Raw genomic sequence first — 12,280 nt, forward strand, 5'->3', positions numbered from 1 at the left:
GTTAGCAAAACACCTTATATCTAAAAAAATACAAGAGCGACAAAATTATTTTTTCCACAACTAATTAACGGCAAAAAAACGGCAGATTCATAGGTATATGCGACATTTTTTTCTTCATGTTGTTTCGCTAACTTTATACACATATCAGTTGGCACAGAGGAGAAACGACTGGCGTGCTTTGCTGAACTCGGCCAAAATCGCTTAGGCGGCTACAGCGCCAAAAAAGAAAAAGAAGGGTCAAGATGAAAATGGATCCAGACGAAAAAAGAGCGTCGAGGGATTATTTTTACGACAAATTCAAAATTCCTGGCATCGTAGGATGTATCGATGGGACGCATATTGAAATAATTAAACCTCATACCAATGAGCATTTATTCTTCAGCAGAAAAGGATATTTTACTATGAATGCGATGATTGTAAGTAATAGGGAATTTACATGAGGCGATTTTTCAGGCAACTTTTAGTTGAAAGCACCAATCACCTGGTGTAAACGGCCTTTCAACTAATCGCTTTCAATGAAGTTGGTCCGCTGCCTACTTTCGTTCAACTTTTGATTGAACTAATCGCCTGTGAAAGTTGAATCATGTAAATTCCCTATAAATTTTACATTTTTGATATTGAGGGTATGTAAGCAATTTTAAGTTTTTTGTTAGATTTGTGACAGCAATATGATAATACGTGCGGTTGATTCACGATACCCCAGCGCAAGCCATGATTCTTTCGTATGGAATGTAAGCATTGCGCGGCAATATTTTCTACGGGAATACGAAAATGGAGACCGATCATCCAGACTACTGGGCGATTCCGGATATGGTATCGAAGCATTTATGTTAACACCCTATCGGGATCCCCAAAATGCATCTCAACAATATAAATTTAATAACGCGCATTCCGCAGCCCGCAACATAATAGAACGAACTATAGGAGTTTTAAAGAGACGATTTCGTTGCTTGCAAAGAACTTTACACTACCAACCTAAGAAGGTAGTTAAAATTGTAAATGTATGTTGCGCGCTGCATAACATCTGTCGACAGTATAATGTAGAATGCAATATAAATGCTAATTTTACTACATCAGAGAATGTTCATGAAGACACTTTTATGCTGCAAATAAAAGAAGAATAAGGGATGACATTGCTAATAGTCTTTAAGCAATAATAGTCTTTAAGCAATAATAGTCCTTAAGCAATAATAGTCTTTAAGCAATAATAATTCTTTAAGCGTTTAGATGAATACTCTGAAGGCCAGTTTTTCAGTGCCAGTTTAAACTTAGATTAAGTAAACTGAGTTTAAATTGAACAGCTGGCTGGCATTTGATTGGCTGATCTTAGTTAAACCAGCCAGATCGGGCGTTTAAACTATAAATAAACTTAATTCTTTTACGCCTGTTGGGGATAACAATTTTTGCTTTTATTTAGTTAGGTGTTAAATTCATTTACAAATAAGAGATTTACATACAGTCACTCACAGAAGTATTCGTAATTTAGTTTTTTCACAATATTCAAAATGTTTTCCATCATAAATCTTTTTTGTTAAGTTTTATAAGATATAGCTGATTCTATACCAAAACCATATAAACCAATCTTGCAAACTTTGTACAAAATTCACAAAAGGTAATCAAACTTTAAAAAAAATTTCATCAAAATTCCAAACTTTTTAATCCGAATTTTAGATCAATTTTGGATATGCAGTTTTGTAGTTCATGCAAAAAAATGAATGAATGAGTGAATGAAAATTTTTATTGTGGAAAAGCAACAATAATTTGAAAAAATGGTAGAAGTGATAGCTATTTCGGAAATCACCACATTTCCTCATCAGACTTCTTTCAGTAGGATTCGAACCGACGATCCCACTGACTCAGCCAGTTGCCTATGCACCGTGCTAAGTACGCCTTGTAAATTATCGTTTGCTTTTTTCCACTATTTTCATTTTTGTTATGCCAACACAATCAAGCGCACAACAAACACACACACATTATAAGTAATAATGATTTAAGCGATATAAGTCCGAAAATAAAAAACTATGAAATTCAAAGAGTAGATAAAATGAAGTATTTGGGAGTGATAATAGATGAAACACTGAATTTTGGAGAACATATATGTTACTTAGAAAACAAAATTGCAAAGAAAATAGGCTTTATGTATAGAACTTGCAAACATATTAATCAACATTACAAAATATTGGTATATCGATCGATTATTGAACCCCACTTTATCTACTGCACAACAATAATACTGTTACCAAGTGATATACAAATTAAGAAACTACAAATACAGCAAAACAAAGCAATGCGATTAAAATTAAAATGTAATTCATGAACATCGAAGAATACAATGCTAAATATGTCAAATTGGCTTAGTATAAAACAATAAATTAGCTATTACACATTGAAATTTATACATAATATAAAATTAAAAATGTTACCAAATTACTTGAGTGATAGAATACATTATAATAATAAGATCCATAATTATGAAACTAGAAGTAGCCAAAATATAATAGAGTAAGAACGGAGTTCGCAAATAAGTCCTTAGAATGCGTAGGTTATAAAATGTACAATGAATTACCAAACGAGATAAAAAACTGTGCAAATATTAATAAGTTGAAAGAAAAATTATTTTTATATTGCAAAACGTTAAATATGTAATCAGCCTTCTCGATGTTTAGCTTTATCCACCGGAGGATGCAGAATGAACTGCCGGCTAAAATAGCTCGCGCATCGCTCCGGGTCCGACGAAGCGTGGTCATCAAAGTCTATTTCGACCCTGCCGTCACGATTCGTCGGGTTGGACAACAACCTCACGGTTGACCAAAGCTTGCTCACACCAGAGGCGAAGTTGCAGGTCTTCAAATGCTCTTCCCATTTCTTCCGCTTATGTACCTTCACAAGTTGCCGAATCTCCGAATTGAGATCCCTGATACGGGGATTTCCGGGATCGGCCTGACGAAGGTTGTCGCGCTCATCGGCTAGAACAGCCGCTTAAGGAGGAAAGTTCGGATGTGGATCCTTAATACATCCTGCTGGGATGAAGCGAGCTGCATCAGCAGTGACAACCCTGCGGAATTTACGTTCACCTACGTGAACGTCGGTTGGTATGGGCAGTGCAGTGAAGGCGCCTTCAGTAACATCCGCGAAGCCTTTCCAGTCAGCTTTGGAAAAGTTGACATAGGTCCGGTGATCCACGGAAGCTAAGTCGGCAGGTTTATCAATCGAGATCACTATGGGCTCATGGTCTGATGCTAGGGTCAGCAAAGGTTGAGTGCCAAAGATCGTGGTGCGCGTAAAGTCACCAACTACCATACGGTTTTCACCTCTGAGTAGCGCGCCTATTTCAAGGTGATATCCTGCCGGGCAGCTGATGACAGGGGGTACGTATATGTTAAATATTTCTAGCTCAACATCGCCTGACCGGATAGCAATACCCTGACATTCTAGGATGGTATCCCTGCGGTCGATATCTGCTTCAATAAGAGGATACTGCACGGTGTGGTGCGTGATGAATGCTAAACCTCCACCATTGTCTCGCTCGCGATCTCGACGTTGCACGTTGTATCCGGCGCAATTCAACAAGGTTGAATTGCCGTGCAACTTCGTCTCTTGGACCGCAGCTATTAATATTCCATGCCTTCCCATAAATACAGTTATCTCCTCGATCTTGCTCTGGAGTCCGTTACAGTTAAATTGTAGCCCCTTTGTGTGCCTTGGGAGACCAATTGATATTTTTGGAGTTAAGGAGTTGTGTTGCCTGCCGGCTCCTTGCTGTATGTGCTGCAAAATGGGGTGCTGCCTTGTGGTGGTGGTTGGCGGCATCGCGGGGGAGGGATGCGACTGGGCTGCACAGCTGGGACCCACATAGTCGCTCGTCTAATCTGGCGTGTTGCGAAGTCCTGAGCATGCCCTAAAGTGGCACCAGCCAAGGCAGGCATTTGGAAAAATTGAAACAATCGTGGTACAAAGCTCAATAAAAATATTACAAATAAAATGTTAATAAGCCACAATAACATTGACAAATACATAGTTTAGGAAGAGCCTGCCTGAAACTATACAAAAAAGCAAATAAGCAAATGGATGTATAGAATTGACAACAACAACCACGCTGTCGAGTTTAAATAGCGGCAAATCAGCTGCACTTGATAGTAGTTGGTTGCATAAGGAAAATGTATAAGCAACAAGAGTTTACGGGATGTACATAGATCAGTGGTTAACGCTTCTGACTTTGAACATCGATTACGCAGGTTCGATCCCTGCTGAAGTCTAGAAAAAAGAAGTCTGATGAGGAGATGTGGTGATCTCCGAAATAGCTGCTATAACTTCTACCGCTTAGACTTTGTTGCTTTTTCAATTTTTCCTAATAAACAATCGTGGTACAAAGCTCAATAAAAATATTAAAAATAAAATGTTAATAAGCCACAATAACATTGACAAATATTATATTTTAATTCGCCGACCAAAATATTTTGGAAAAATATTAAGACTTAAGCGAGCTGGACCGATTTGAAAATACCCCCAAAATGGAGTTTTTATGAATAAAAATAGTTTCTTAAAGATGTTTTTAAAAAATATCCTCAAATAACAAAAGAGATAGAGATTTTTGACTCTGTTTTTTAACTTTTTTCAAAGATTGGTATAAGAAAAACTTGAATAACTGAACCTAAACTTTTCCGATTTAGGCTGGTAGGGTATCATTGGAAAGGTATTTTCTCACACTTTATTTCTTTGCTAATAAGCAAATTCAAAGGATGAAAGAGAAAGGTATGATGAACGAACATCATTCAAGGTTGAATTAAGATGTGTTGGTATTTGAAAAATAAAAATAAAAATTGGGACACGAATGACTTTTTTTGCACATAAATAAAAATAGTGGGAAAATACCTTTCTATCGAGATTCCATAAGTCTTAATATGAATTGTTTTGGCCCAGTTATTGAAGTTTTTCGCAAATCTATCTGTGAAAAAATTAAACAAAACAACATCCAAAATCTTATTATTACGATTCCGTTGAAAAGATTTTTAAATGTTTTTATGCAGTTTTTTTAAGCCTTTCCAAAAAGTTCTTTCTTTTGTTTTTAAATCGATCCACCTCGCTCAAATCTTAATATTTTTCAGAAATATTTTGGTGGACGTCTTAAAATATAATAAATTTTGTAACCCCGGCGGAAAAACTTTTTTTGCTGATGCAGTCTAATGTACATATCGCACACCGTCTTCAAAAGAGTCACAACTCAAAATTTGGCATTCTTGAGATTACGCGCTAAAAATATACACCGAGCTTTTATTTACCTTTGAGAAAAAGCTGGAACAAATTATTGTTATAATTTGATAAAAAATACTTAAGGTAAAGTAGCCCTTGCCCATATGATTATCATGTGCTAAGAAATAGTTATTCGCATTTTCTAACCAACGAATTATTTTGAGTTGTGACTCTTTTGAAGACGGTGTGCGATATGTAAATTTGTGCAAATTAAAATGAAATAAAAAAGAAAGCGAGTTTATAAAAACCTGGTAAAATTTAGTACAACGGAGTTCTGGTTCAACGATTCGCCAGAGGATGAGAGCTTAGAAAACTGGCCAGGAGCAGAAAACGTTTAAGAGAGTTTAAGTGTAGTCTTTCGAATATATTTTGACATAAAATATATTTAAGAAATTTTGTGATCCCAATCTATTACAAATATATTAAAACTATAAATAGCTCTATGATTTTGTTTTCAGAAATCGTGCCAACAGAGTATTTAGATTTTCTTTCACAAGTAAAACCAGCCTTTCGAGCTTGTGTTTAGTATTCGCGACGTTAGAACTGCATGAAATTAATAAAAACATTTTAAAATTAGTGTCTACCCGCCAAAAAGTAAGAAAACAAATGCAAAATCATACATTTTTCACAATTTTCTAACACTTCGCTACACCAAAGAAAGCAAAATTCAGTTCGACAGAAAATTCGATACTCAACGAAATTTCGACACGCTTGCATAGCTCATAATACGAATTTCACTTTCGATCTTCGATAGCCAGCGAACGAATCGAATGAAACTCCTCTTTGTGTGACAACATCAAGGCGGATCGGAGGAGAAGCTCGGACAAAGACTAACGTAAGTGTAAGCGCCAATATACTATTATTATTATTATTTGACAAACATTGTAAGCAAGAAATAAGTATTTATACGTATATACATATTGCTTTAATAAACCCAATGTATAACTTTTTATCTTGCGGTTTTTACAAAATAGTATAATTATTTTATTACAGGGGACTCTGTAAATGGACCTTGCACCAAATCCACAAAATGAATCTTCCTAAAAGTAAAATTATATCACAAAACACTTTACTTCACACTTAATAAAAATTAGTCGAACCTCTACCTGCATGAAAAATAAATTAGGGTTCAAGCAAGTTGATCCAAAAAACCCTCCACCCAAATAAAATTCTGTAACCGCCACTGAGCGAGAGAGCATCTCCTCCTCAATTTGTCTATGGCCACTCTCATCATCCCAGACATCTGGAAGGTGGGGAGAGTGGTCCCACTGCTCAAACCGGGGAAACCCGCCAACAAAGGCGATTCGTATCGACCGATAACACTCCTTTCGCCGGTAGCGAAGACACTTGAGGCCCTGCTGCTCCCGTATTTCGCGAACCATCTGACCCCAGCGAAGCATCAGCATGGCTTCCGTAAAGTGCACAGTACAACAACAGCACTTAATGCCATAAACACTCAGATAACTCGTGGCCTTAACCGTAAACGTCCCTGTGAGAGAACGATTCTAGTAGCGTTGGACTTGTCAAAGGCGTTTGACACCGTCTGAGAAAAATAAAACAGGGGGTTCCACAGGGTGGTGTCCTTTCCCCGCTACTGTTTAACTTTTACATTTCAAAGCTCCCTCAACCACCAGAGGGAGTCTCGATTGTCTCTTACGCCGACGATTGCTCGATCATGGCGACTGGGAATGGAATTGATGACCTGTGTTCGAAAGTAAACGGGTATCTCTCCGAACTTTCTCGCTTCTTCACTGCAAAGTGTCTAGCCCTCTCGCCTACGAAATCCTCTGCGACCCTGTTCACAACCTGGACGAAGGAGGTCAGGCTACCGCTGGGAATTCACGTCGATGACACACCAATTCCAACGGCGAATAACCCCAAAATACTCGGAGTAACATTCGACAGCCTGCTCTCCTTCTCTGCGCACGCAACCGCTATTGTCAATAAAGTACAGAGCCGTAACAAGGTGCCCAAGTCGGTAGCCGGCAGTACTTGGGGCAAAGACAAAGAAACGTTGCTGGCAACATACAAGGCAATAGGCCGGCCGGTTTTAAACTACGCAGCGCCAGTGTGGTCGCCGGGGACTAGTAGGACGCAGTGGACGAAGCTACAGACTGTACAGAACACCGCACTCAGGACAGCGACAGGATACCTCCTGATGTCGCCCGAACATCATCTCCACGGCGAGGCGCAAATGCTCCCCGTAAAGGAGCACAACATAATGCTCTGCAAGCAGTTCCTGATCGGGAAGTGGCCACCCAAACAGCCAGCTGCTTGCAGAGGAGCCCTCGCCTAGGCACGTCAGGAGGCATCTATATGAACTGACGGACGAAGTCCAGAGGTTCATCAAGCAACCTCTGGACCCGTCAGCTTACCGACTGGCCCTGAACGGCATTCATAGGGAGTCAGTCTCGAGTTATGTAGACTCTAGACCTGTGAATGCCGTTCTAGGCATACCGCCCCCAGACATAGACGAGACGGAGCTTCATCTGCCTCGGGAGATACGAACGACAATAGCCCAACTTCGCTCTGGCTACTGCAGCAGGTTAAACTCCTACCTGAGTAGATTGAATGAGGATGTGCCAAATAAGTGTACGCCATGCGGAGAGACCCCACGTGACTCGAAACATCTCTTCGCATGCCCGGAAAACCCGACAACCCTAACGGGTTTGTCCCTGTGGACCAACCCAACAGAAGCTGGGCGCTTCCTAGGGCTGCCTTTAGTGAAACTTGACGACAACGCTACAACAGCAACAACAACCCAGGACCTAGAACTTGAAACTACTCGCCCGCCACGGATCACTTTGTATCAAAAATCTGCCCATTCCAAAACCTTATGCCTTCAGTTTGGGCCGAACCTTTTAAAAAAGAATTATCGAAATCGGGTGGGACTTGCAGAGTAGGCAGCTTTCTTCACACAAAAAGATTTTTTCCCAGTGTGCGCTGGTGCATAATACGCTGAAAAAATGGAAATCAATCGTTATGTTTTAAATATCAATCCGGCGGAAAAAACTCTTTATGCAACCTTATAGTTTTTATATAATTTGTTGTGAAAGTTATCGTATAAACGATAGCAAAACAACATCAAACTTGGTTCTGCTAGACTGGAATTTTGAATAATAAAAGCGGATTTTTAATTCGGAATTTTCACTTAGTAGAATTCTCCTTTCTGTGTTGCCGAAGAAGAGGGGCTGAAAATTTTTGCAGAAAACCTGGCGCCTTCGGGCGCACTTAGGGAATAAAGCCCTCACTAAGTAGAATTCTCCTTTCTGTGTTGCCGAAGAAGGGGCGCTGAACACCTTTTGCAGAGAACACCTTTCTGCGTAAGCGGCCTTCGGCCGCACTTAAGGATCATAACCCTCTCTACGTAGAATTCTCTTTTCTGTGTTGCAAAAGAAGAGGGGCTGAACACCTTTTGCAGAGAACATCTTGCTGGGTAGGCGGCATTCGGCCGCACTTAGGGATTATAACCCTCACTAAGTATAATTCTCCTTTCTGTGTTGCTTCTTTGTATGTATTGTTTTGTACGGTATGGCAACAAATCTTATGTGTTAGTTTGCAACTATGTGCTATTAGGTTTGTTCGTCGAAAATCCAGCAAGAATTATCCAACACTCAAAATATCAGAGAGTAAGAAAAAATTCTCTCAAATTCTTTCTAATGTTGAGAAACTTGCAAATTTCTGCACGAACTCAAATTTGCAGGAGTTTGCAAGTTTCCATGCCAGCTGGCGTCCACGGTTGCATTTCAAACATACAAAAAATTTTATAGAATTTTTAAAATTCTTTCGGATGGCCAAAAACAGGATATACATGTATATTTCTTGTTGTTCCGACTTTCTTTAACATACATTTCAATTTCTTCATCGTACTAGCTGTCGGGTTTCTTAAATCGACTCTGGTTGCAATTGTATTCCGATTGCGAATACAATTTTTTTCAGCCGAATTAAGTTCAAATCATTGGAATTAACTAAATTAATTATATCAACAATTATTTACTTCCTTTTTTCATAAAAAAATCGCTCGTGTTTATAAATTTTTAAATTTAACGAACTAATTTATTCAAATTATTGTAGACAAAAATGCAACCATGCGCCACAACCACACGTTTTTCGTGTTTGCAAATTCTTGCTGGCAAAATTTTTTCCAGCAAGAGTTTGCAACTTCTCTCCAAGAGAACTGTCCCTTTGCTCTCACAATTTTTGAGTGTTGGATAATTTTTTGGTCTGCACGAACGCGATTTGGGCAAAAATCGTGATAATTCGTACAAATTCGTACAAATTTTTTGCTCGACGAACAAACGTATTATAAATGTGGGTACAATTCAATGTAATTTACAAGTTAATAAAAGTTGGATCAAAGTGATTTATACACAAGATAAAATAAAATAAAAGTGTGTAAACTATTAGGTAGAGTGTTATGTGCATTTATTTATATGAAAGGATGTGGCAAATGCACTTTTTGATCAGGAAATCAAGTGGAACGACTTATGAAATTTTAGGGGTTGACTTTAGTGTACTTTGTGTTTTAGCAAAACTATAACGAATTTTCTCATGAAACTTTACGAGGTTCCTAAGAAACAGATATGTTTACATAAATTCTCACTATTTTCACTTTTTTAATACTAGTATCTAAGTAATTTGTTGGTAAAATTTTTTGCACTTTCATTAGCAAATTTTCATATAAAAAGTGCAGCTATCACTTGTACTTGCATAAATGCACGATCTTTTCAATGTTCACGTGGGATTTGTGTACAATAAATGTATTTTATTTAATTTTTTAACAATATAAAACGCGTTTAACCATTTCACTACTTTCACATGTTCGAAAATTAGAGACTGTAAAATAACCAACTTATATTTCATAATGACCTCCACAATATAATGGTAGGTTTGGATATGTGCTTTTTAAATAGCAACCTCTAAAAAATTTCAATTATGGCCATTTTTTTAACAAAAATGTATGTTTTTCTTTAAGTTACATAACAATAATCCATATTTTTTGCATTTTTTAATAAACAATATTAAATAGCAAATATTTACGCCTGCGTCGATATTTTTTATAATATAAAATATTTGAAAAAGGAAAATTTTGAATAAAAAATCGCGTGGTCGCCTGCGGCTCTATTTTAAAAAAAAATTAAGAACCTAAAATAAGGGTAACCAGTAACCATAATAGACATCACCGGGGCGGTAGCCCCAGGTGTACCACACAGAAAGGAAATTCTAGTTACCTCATCCTTTCCCCAAGGCTACATCACTGGGGCGGTAGCCCCAGTTGGTGCACACCAAAAGGAGAATTCTATTTGGTAAGGGTTATAATCCTAAATCGCGGCCAAAGGCCGCCTACGCAGAAAGGAGTTCTACCCAAAAAAACTGTTGACGCAAGTAAAAATTGTGATGATAAATCGTCTGGCAGCACCAACTTCGGTGTTCAGATGCAACCCTCGCATGTTTACTACTTTACTACTTTTATAAATGTTTTATCGTGGTTAAATTAACAAAAATACTATATTACTTAAAAGAATGGAATACCTAAAGAATACTGACCTTTGAGCTAGAGAAAAAAATAAGTGGGCGTGGTCCGCCCCCTTTTCCGGATTTTAACGGCATATTTTTTTTTGGTGCAAATTGACAGGGGCGGCGGTAGGGGGGCTAAACGTGGAATTTTCAACATTTTCAAAAGCTTATATTTCGAAAACTATTGAACCGATTAAAAGTAAAGAATGTGTACTTCTTAAATGCAATGCNAATCGAACAGCTGGGGCGAAATTGAAAGGTTTGTTTACAAAGTGCATAATAAATCGCGGATTTCCGGAGTTATTTAATTTTAAATGGTAAATTGGTTGTTTAAAAGTAAAGAATGTGTACTTCTTAAATGCAATGCAAATCGCTGAAACTGTTAAAACACTGCAATCATTATAATGATTTGCATTTTTTCAGTAATTGAACAAATACCAGCGGGCAGCCAGCGGGTCAGTTGCTGGTAACAATTTGTAGAACGATTCCACGGTGATGTTGTTGTTGTTGTAACAGCATACAAACAACCCAAAGACTTTTTGGGGAGTGTTGCTGGAGTGACAGTCCTTGGCCAGATATTAATGTGGGTCGTTCCGGTTACGTAGACCCGACTGTCGTGGGAACGATTCACGGTGATCGTTGCATCGTCGTCAATTAGTGAAATCAGTAACCAAGCTTTTAAAATAAAGGAAAACCCCCTACTCCGCTATACATATAATTACTTTCATTATTTAGCTACTTTTCCGGCAGCTGCAACAAACGCTGGCCCAAGCCTGCAAATTGTTGCCAGCAACTGAGCCGCTGGCTGCCCACTGGCATTTATTCAACTACTCCAAAATGCACTTTGTAAACAAACCTTTTGGGTGTTAGCCACATCAAGCGGCTCATCTGGATGAAATGAAAAGGCTGTTAGATGTAATGCAGCAACGTGCTCCCGATGTTGAACATCAGGTCAAAGAAAAGTCAAATGAGTTGGAAATGGCGCAGCTTATCATACGCCAGTTGTCGGATAAGGCCAATGTAAACCAAGGCCGCAATCGGATAGAGACCTCGACGCAGACGCACTTTATATAAGAGCAACAGATTAGAGACTTACCATTAAGTTAGAAGTAGAAGTGCATTTGAAGATGTTTACATTATTATGTTAACGCATTTCTTACAGGCTATGGTGCAACAATTGACGTATGCCAAAGAAAGAAATTTATGATTGTCACAAATATATTGGCAAAAACATAGCGAGTGCATATGCCAAGTTGGAAAAATTGACAATGCGTGAGTATTAAATGAATAGGTGTCCTTAATTATAAATATTACTTTACCTTTTCTTTTGCAGTGGCCAAAAAGAAGAGTCTTTTTGATGATCGACCGCAATAGGTTCAAGAATTGACTTACATCATGGTGTATGCGTTACAATCTAAATTAGCCAGCATGTGCACCGACTTCAAACAGATACTCGAAGTGCGTATAGAAATTCTCAAACAACAAAAAGCGCGTCGGGATCAATTCGGGCAGT

The 12,280-nt window shown here is 38.2% G+C and overlaps 1 protein-coding gene across 6 annotated transcripts in view; it reads right to left on the reverse strand.

Moving 5' to 3' along the window:
- Window positions 1-12,280, reverse strand: part of Zyx (lipoma-preferred partner zyxin) — a 305,332-nt gene that overhangs the window by 277,258 nt on the left and 15,794 nt on the right. Inside the window, exon 2 of one of the 6 annotated variants that reach the window (XM_017608107.1) lies at window positions 4,873-4,945. The exons of the other annotated variants lie outside the window; for them this stretch is intronic. The gene's annotated coding sequence lies outside the window, so the exon portion shown is untranslated. The remainder of the gene's footprint in view (window positions 1-4,872; window positions 4,946-12,280) is intronic. 6 annotated transcript variants of the gene reach the window in all.

Source organism: Rhagoletis zephyria, unplaced genomic scaffold, assembly GCF_001687245.7.
Source record: "Rhagoletis zephyria isolate East Lansing unplaced genomic scaffold, Rhagoletis_zephyria_1.1 Rzeph_scaffold_00175, whole genome shotgun sequence".
Classification (NCBI taxonomy): domain Eukaryota; kingdom Metazoa; phylum Arthropoda; class Insecta; order Diptera; family Tephritidae; genus Rhagoletis; species Rhagoletis zephyria.